The sequence below is a fragment of the Papilio polytes genome, unplaced genomic scaffold, assembly GCF_000836215.1.
Source record: "Papilio polytes unplaced genomic scaffold, Ppol_1.0 DF823935.1, whole genome shotgun sequence".
NCBI lineage: Eukaryota > Metazoa > Arthropoda > Insecta > Lepidoptera > Papilionidae > Papilio > Papilio polytes.
Window position 1 is genome coordinate 1,418,142 of NW_013525269.1, and position 9,137 is coordinate 1,427,278.

Below are 9,137 nucleotides of genomic sequence, written 5' to 3' on the forward strand. Positions count from 1 at the left end.
GGCGCGGCGACATATCTGCCCCTTTGGGGTCCAGCTAAAAACGATGCAAGTGTAATTAAAATGACGATCGGCAGCCAATTATATGTGCCTTTATTGAAACGTCCCTGCAGATGGGTCCGTAGCTGCGGTGTTTTTACGCAGCGGCGTCTCAGCAAAGGGATTTTTGTGTTTTTGCACTTGCCTCCATTTTCGTGTAGCACAAAGCATGCCCGGTGTGAGTACTAATAGTGTGAAGTTTGAAAATAATGATATCAATGGTTAATACATTTGTATCCATTATACAATCCCGCACGTCGATCATTACATCAACGTGAAATACGATAAAAAAAATTAAAACATATAGTTTTAGTCATATGGTTAGAATGTCATATGCTTTTAAATATTATGGTTAGAAAATAACATCGTGGTTACTTACCATTTACATTTTCCATGATTAAATCGATTCCCTGATGATAAATTACATTGTACTTATCGAAAGACAAAATACTTTTTATTAAATTTAATTTCTACCCTCAAAAATTTTGAACTTCGAAGTTGCAGTGGTTAGATGCAATAAACGTAACACTTGAAGTCAATTGTTAGCGACTTGTATGTTTACACTATATATTGGGTAATATGTATACGGTCGTATTTAAGAAATGACACATTGAAGTCAAAATTACACTTGCAGCGGTGTCCACGACACATGTCCTAGCGCCTTAACAAAAAACACAAGCAATTAAAAATATACCATGTACTCCATATGCATCAAAAGAATTGTAATGTACCGTAAATCTACTTTTTATCTCTGTCTGATAAAGGTATTCGCTTTTTATTGTTAGGGTAGCAACACACTATGCGGATAGATCCAAAAATAGGACACAATACACTACTTTTAAGTGTATTGGGTTCACCTTTAAACATACTTTGTAGACACAATTAGTAAATTTGTATTGTAAAGAACAAAAAGATGATAAAAAACGATTAGCCAAAGTAAACAACATTGTGACCACTTCTTTGACAGTTAATACGTAAGTATTTCTAGTGTTAAATTACAAAAAAAAAGAAAGAATTAAAACAAAATAAAAAACGAAATACTTATTACAAAGATCCACTTTGGTGTAGTAAATGGTCGTTGTTAAACAAAATTATAAATTTCTAACATAAATTTATAACAAACAGCGAGATCCTGTTAGTCAAATTTCAAATATTTCTATAAATACGAAGTTTTTTATCATACCATATGCGCGAAATATTGGAACGCCTTCCTTGCACAGAGTGTCACATTGTAGTACAAAAAAACACTAAAAAGAGTGTGGAACCCTCAAACCATTATTGAATAACGCAAAAACGGAAGTAAACGCCCACGGAACCCTTTTAAAAAATAATAAAACAGTCTTTTATATGAACGACATAAAGCATACCGTTGGCTACAAAAGAATTGAAAAAAAAAAACCTTTTTGACATAGACATCTGTTTTGTAAACCGGTGGCGGAATAACATTTTGTTCCGTTTTAATGAATTTCTTTTTTAATATATAGTAACGCATTACTTACTTTAATAGTGTTGTAAGCTATGTTGATACTTAATTTATCTTAGACTTACTAGTGTCTGACACCGTTTTAATCTAACCTATTTTCCACTATTCCTTTATAATTGAAATATCTTAAAAAATATTGTAAAAGGTGAAATACGGACAAACAAGTTATCTAATTAATAAATGCTCTTATATCATATCTGTGACCTGCAATAGTTTTATACAAGAATAAAATAATAAAAGAATGGACACTCAGTAAATATTTTTTCAGATTTGGCGCACTCTTTTGTATGTATTTTGATAGATATAATTTTTTGCAAAAGATTTGTTAAATATCCGCAGTATTTTGATTATCTAAAATTAACATAAGAATGTCTTCTGTCCAAAATGCTATCGCAGTTAGATTTAAGGTTGTATTTTCTGTAAACTGCATCCTAGAGAATCGAAAAATGTAAAAAATATAGACGATAGCCTAGTCTAGATCATCAATGTATGTTCAATTTTATTTTAGTTGTTTTAGTTACTAGCTTTCGCCCGCGACTCCGTCTGAGTCGAATTTAAAAAAAGTAAATAGCCTATGTGTTCTTCCAGACTATCCTCTACATCTATGCCAAGTTTCATCGAGATTCGTTTAGTAGTTTGGGCTACAAACTCTAACAAACATCCATCTAAACTTTCGCATTTATAATATTATGATAGCCTAGTCTAGATCATGTATGTTCAATTTATTCGCCTCGTAAACGCTAAACAAATATATCTACCGATTACTTATTTGAAAATCAAATTAAAATGCACACATACTGAGGGCGGTTGACAGCAGTCACGTGGGTAAACGCGCGTCTGGAGTATAATGTTACGCGTAATGGCCGGTCATTACACGAAATGCAATAGCGTGCCATTAAGATGTTGAATAAAAAACCGATAAATCGGTACAGAATGGCTCATAGTGACGGCACGCGTCAAAATGCGATACTTAAATTAATAGTTGTGCTTTAAAGTGACTGTTGTATTTACCTTTTATTCGTAAAGGAAAGTTGATTGAATAATTTTGAACTAACACTAGCTGTGAGCGATTGGAGCATTCAGTTTTTAAAGCTTCTTTAACGCTTTAACTAGGAAATACCTATTTGTTATCATATAAGGGGGCAAACGAGCGGCGGGAAAACCGAGATGATCAACGACGCCCATGGACATTGCAACACCAGAGGAACTATATATGCGTTGCCCGTCTTTGAGGAAATGGTAGGCTCGCTTCTTGAAGGACCCCAAGTCGTATTGGTTTGGAAATACCGCCGAGGACAGAACGTATTTGTGTGGGACCTAAGGCACTATAAGTTTAACAAATCCGCTATAGAAGACAAACCCAAAAAAAACAAAGAAAAACAATATGGAGCCTTACTTTAATTCATGATATTAAGAACTGTGAATTAAAAGTGCACCAAAAGTCAACCAAATAATACCCGTTCATGTTAATTACCAACTACAAGCTCTAAAATTTGTATAAAATATTTTGGTACACGAATAGACATAATAAGTACATTAATAAAGATTCATTATTCACAAATAATGGTAATAATGATTTTTATAAATTAAATACCATTTGAAACACAGTTACCGAACGTGTGCTGCGCTGCATGAGCCGTGGGGTGAGCAGAGTCCTGCTGCGTTGGTTATTGCTAAATGACTACAATTTGCAGCTACAGTATGCCTTCCCGCTACCCGCTAGCGAGATCCTAACTAATTATAAAGTGCCCTATTTATGTGATTTGTTAACAAGCGTTAAATAAACTCTCACACTTAATTTAAGCTGTCAGGGACAAAAAACTATGACAGAATGAGAAACAGAGGATGTTTAGGTGTCCCGTGAAATAAATTCATAAGTTCTACAATATTTTTATTTTAATTCTTAATTTATTATGTTCAGTACATAAATAAGTTTATGGTTACACAATTTTATTTAGTAAACTTTACATTTCAATCACAACATTTTCAAAAACTTGTCTTTTTCTCCTGCAAAGTTAAAGGGTTAATTTGAACTTTATTGTTTAAAAATATTTTAACAGTCAAACTGCTTTAGAAGCATTCCAATAACGATGGTCATCAATAAGGGCGCAGCGGCCGCCGCTAGAGTCGTAATTTTAGGGCACGAGCACAGAATATAAAATTTATTGTCCTGTAAATAACAAGCGGTGTGAGACGACGGAATGATTCAGAGCGACCTAGCCTTTTAGGTTCTCAAGCAAGTTTGGTTTTCAACTTTGAAATACTAGCGAACCTCCTACCTAATGGCACAGCCATATAAAACAATATTATATTTCTACTAGCTTTCGCCTGCGACTCCGTCAGCGTGACATTAAAAAAAAAACAAAAGAGATATGATAGCCTATGTGTTCTCCCAAACTATTCCTACATATCTAATTTCATCAAAATTCGTTCAGCCGTTTAGGCTACAACGATAACAAATATCCATCCATCTAAACATTCGCATTTATAATATTAATATGATTTTGAAATTTTTAACAATGTCTTCTACCATTGTCATATTATATTACAGAACATTCACAAAATGAAAACCAACGAAACACACAACAATCACACGATAATAAATTCTCTACCTTTTTGATCAATTTTTTATTTCTCTATAACTTTGTATTCGACAAAAATTTAGCAGTTTAACATGATAAAGATAGTATGACGTTTTTGTATAAGTAATTCCGCAGTGGAAACACAGAGTTGAGTATTCACAAACTGCAGGGTACATCCATTTAAGTCTTGAAGAGGTTAATTCTGCATCTCAGTGCCTTAGCGGGACGTCCTTTGGGATCGTTCACTAAATAACAAGTGATTTGTTTAATCATTTGTTACTTGAAATATTTTAATCAACAAACCCGAGGACGTTTAAAAGAATTGTTGTCAATGGTAATGAACTGCTATTGACTAATTTGAAGTACAATGTTCAAGACTGGAGTGATCTTGGTATTGATTTAAAAAAATAACCGTTAACAATTACCAACATACTAATACTGGACCTATAACGTTAGTATGTTGGCAGCGCTGTAAGCACGCTTTGTGTGTGCCGCAAGTGGACAGTATATTCGAGATGTTTTTGCGTTAAAATAATTGTTTCTTGCCGCGCGGCGACGGTGCTTGCTGAAGAGGGCCGGGTTTTTGCACTACGGAATGCCAACGGCACAACGCGGTCGAATCACTCGATGGCTTATTCTGACAAAATGGAAGCGGTTTATGCTTTTGTATATCTAATGCTCTGTATTTATGTAGTTATATATTGAAGCCTATAATGGGTGACAAAATATATTGCATATAGTGTATTTTCCTTAAAAATTAAAAAAAAATGTTGTTTATAGGGATTATATTTTATTACTTATGACGTAACAGCCTTAATTTCTCCAAAGAATGAATTTAAACCAAGCAAATTTTCTTTCTCGATTGAAACTCTATTCAATTATTATTATTGTTTAAGGAGGGATGTGGAGGGAAAGTATAGTCGGGAGACCCATAGGAAATGGAAATATCCTGTTTTTGTGCGTCCTCTTTTCCGTCAATTAATAATAAGAAATGCAATGGCATTATATCTTTGAACAGCGGTCTCTTCACCATTTCAGCGATTCGAAGCGTTAGCTCGTTTGTCACCTTATTTAAAAAAAAAAGACAAGCCTTTTTTAAACTTGAAAGTAACTTTAAAATGTAAGTTTTATCGATGCATCGAACCATTAACGCACATATTTTGAGGTCAAGCTAATAAAAGTGTAAAAAGAACACTATAAGCACACAACTATTCTGCGATTGAAAAATACATTACACAATAACATAGAAGCACAATGGGGTAACTGAACACCCTTCTTCCTTCATTTTTGTTGCAGAACGTAGGGGTGTGGTCAGCTCTATGGAAAAAATGTATACCGATCTTTTGTTCGTTCTTTTATTATGTTTCTGAAGTACGAAACAAAATGTATTTATAATGTTACACGTGATACGGTATCATGAACTATTTTTTTAAAACTGGCCAGTATTCGAGCAATATCGAACTTAGAAACTAAGTACTATGTCTAGCTTTTGGTAACAAAAAAGTGAGATTGTTGTGAAATATTCGAAATCGAGTCAACTTGACTTATCTTACTAATATTAATGAAAAAGTCTAGGCGTATGGATATTCCTATGTATGTTTGTTATTACGTATCTGTTTTGCATAACAGCGCAATGTATCTCACTGAAAAATGGCATTAACTTTATAATAAAGTTTGGAAGAAAACGTAAGATTATTAAATAAGAAATATTTGTTTTAATTCCGTGCGAACGGAGCCGCGGGCGACTCCTATTAGAAATACAAATCAATTTTAAACAAACAAAATACATATTTATGTCACTCATTCGTGTTCATAAAGTTCATAAGGGCCACTTCACATGTGACAGGATTATCAGTTAATAACGTAACATAGTGGCTATAAACACCTTTACCAGTGGGACGTAATAAAACATTAGTGCCACCGCATTATAAGGCCGCGTGCACAAAAAGATCAACGGTCGTCCTTTTGCTTGACGTTAAATTACAAGCGGAAGCGGGCGAGGACGCGTTATATCCATTATCCTTGAGAATAATCTTAAAAATTTTACGTACGAGTACATAGGAAGAGCAATAAAAGATAAGTTATATAGAAAATAATAGCATATTTTATGCTTTAACTAAACTTAACTACAACTTAAAAGCTTATTTAAAAAAAACAGTCACCAATGACTGATTTTTTAAATAATCTATTAAGAAAGTGACTGTTACTTGGGTAACTTGTTTGCCTATTTTTTTTAAGTAGAGAGCTATATTAATTAGCAAAAAAATTATTAAAAAATTACCATCAACAACTACTTTTTTACTATTTAGTTATATCTATGGTAATGTCAGTCTCTGAAAGAACATTATTAATATGTAGGGTTATTGTGTTGTGCTTAAAATTTTTTATTAGAAACTGATTTTGTATCATTAAGGATTCGAAAGTACATTTTTGCAATGTATTGATTTCTGTGACTTGGGCCACACACTAAAGCAGTGTTCACACGTCGCCCGCTGCGCGCATTAGCAGTATGTCCCGATAAGCCGGCGCCCCGCTGTCTCTTATTGTAACCGCGGCTTAATCACCATTTCTTCTCAGTTGGAGTTTTTCGATAAGCGTGATCTTTACACTACCATATCGAGATCTTTATATGATAAATCGGATTCATTTTAATTCAATACTTTTTAATCGATACTCATTTAACTGATATTGAACGAAAAACGCTTAACCAATCATTAAGATTAAGAAATTAGTGCGTCGATAGCCTTATCTAAAAGAAACGAGAGAATAAATGAAGAAATTTAAGATGTTTTGACCTCAATTTACTTCCTCAGTTACTTATCCAAGTGTGTTGCAAGCCTAATATAAATTGTATAGAGTTTTATAATATAGCTCGAAATTAAAATCTTACTAATACTATAAATGCGAGCGTTTAATTGGATGTTTGTTAGTTTGTAGCCTAATCTGCTGCGTATCTCGATTAAATTTCATTCAAATGTCGAGGGTAGTTTGGAAGAACACATAGGTTTTTTAATTTCACGCGGACAGAGTTTCGGGCGAAAGCTAGTTATAAATAAAATACTACCAACATCTAGTCGAAGCGTTCAAGTATTTTCTCGCGGAACCCGAAAATAATTTCAATATAAAAAAGGCAAAATCTTTCCGCCGCCGTTTCGCTGCCGTATTAATTTGCTTTTGATGGATTCTCTGATATATATAGAAATGTACTTTTTGCCGCGCGGCCGGGACGCCTTGCTTCACGAAATGAACCGCGACTCGCGGACTGGAGGAAACGGACCCATTAAGGTATGCTCCACTTGCAACTATCTTAATAGTCCCCAAACTTCGAATACTAAGAACGGGCGCACTCTTTTGACTAAACTAGCACAACTGTTGTGCGATTGTCGATTGTTTCGCAGCCGATTCAACTGTTTGTTTGCACAACTAAAAATCGAGTAGTGTGTTCCATATAAGGTCATAGGAATCAAACCGCAACAAAACAATTGTACGATATTTTAGTCTGCGCACGCTGCTAACAATTAACACTTTTAGCACATCAGCAGTCATTGGTGCTTAAGTAATGCTTACAATTATATACCTTAGAAACAGAATTTCAAAAATCTACAAATCAATTTATATAGAACATTAAACGCTCTTCAAAAATAGACTGACATTAGTTGGTACAAATAAAATATAGTTAAGTATTGCTATATCTCAATGGCTGACCATAGATACTGATATCCAAATTTAAGAAGAAACGAAAGCTTTTTCACGTTACTGGCCGCTTTTAATTGATATTTCAACTTTTAAAGAAACAATAGCCATCCTAAAGTACAGATAGGAACAAACCAAACTAAGGTCATTTTTTATTCATATTCAATATTAATAAAATTCTGTAGGTGTCGAGTATAATAAAACAATAGGATTTACGCCTGTTTCTTCAGAATTGAATCGGATTTAGTTTGTTTTTAGCGGCGATGCGTGATTCCGGTTGCGTTTGCTAATACGCCATGTTTTTGTTAGTATTGCGATATATCTTGGTTCTTTACTCATTAGTCAATAACACTATAATATTCAAGTAAAATAAAAAAAAACAAAGGGTTTATCTATATTATATGATAAAACCTAACTAGAATTTTTAAAAATCAGGGATACACGGAGTGAGACGCATTCTTATCGGTCGCTTTATTCAGATAACCTACATAGGATATTTTTTTTATATAATATAAGGTGGCAAACGAGCAAGCGGCCATCTGCATCCACCGAAATGGAAAGCGACCGCTGCCCATAGACATCCGCAATTGCAGATGCGTTGCATACTCTTAATTGACAGAGGAGGAGACGCACATAAAGAGGATATTTTCCTTTCCTACGCGTCTTCTCCACCGTCAAATCCACTTCCCCTTCCCATCCTCTCCTTATAAGAAAAGGGTGGTAAAGATAAAGGGACTTAAATTAGGACTCCTTGGACTTAGACATTAGACTTAAATGAGGTCGCTTAATTCAGAAAACTTACATAGGATATAGAAACTGCCATGAAAGAGGGCGCTAGTGAGCTAGCGATTTACTTTCTTTAAACGTTGAGATAACTGATCGGTATATAGCAATACTGTTAATTAAATTAAGGGACATATACGTCAAATCATCATCATCAACAGTCTTTGCCCACTGCTTGGACATAGGCCTTCCCCAATACCTTCCAGAGAATGCGATCCTCCGCCTTCCGCATCCCCGCCTCCGCCATCCACATATATGTCAAGTAAGTATGGTATAAAATAAGTAACAGACCATCGACTAAAGTTTAATTGAAGATAAACTCTTCATCATCTTTTTTTTTATACTAAAAGGGGGAAAACTAGTGGCGGGAACACAGAGGTGGTCAACGACGCCCATGGGCATCCGCAACACCAGAGGTACTACAGATGCGTTGCTGGCATTTGGAGATTGTAGGCTCGCTTGTTAAAGGACCATAAGTCGTACTGGTTTGGAAATTGGCAAGTTTACTTGTTCTGCCCAAAGTACGAACCAACTATGGCGTAAAAAATATCAATTTCGAA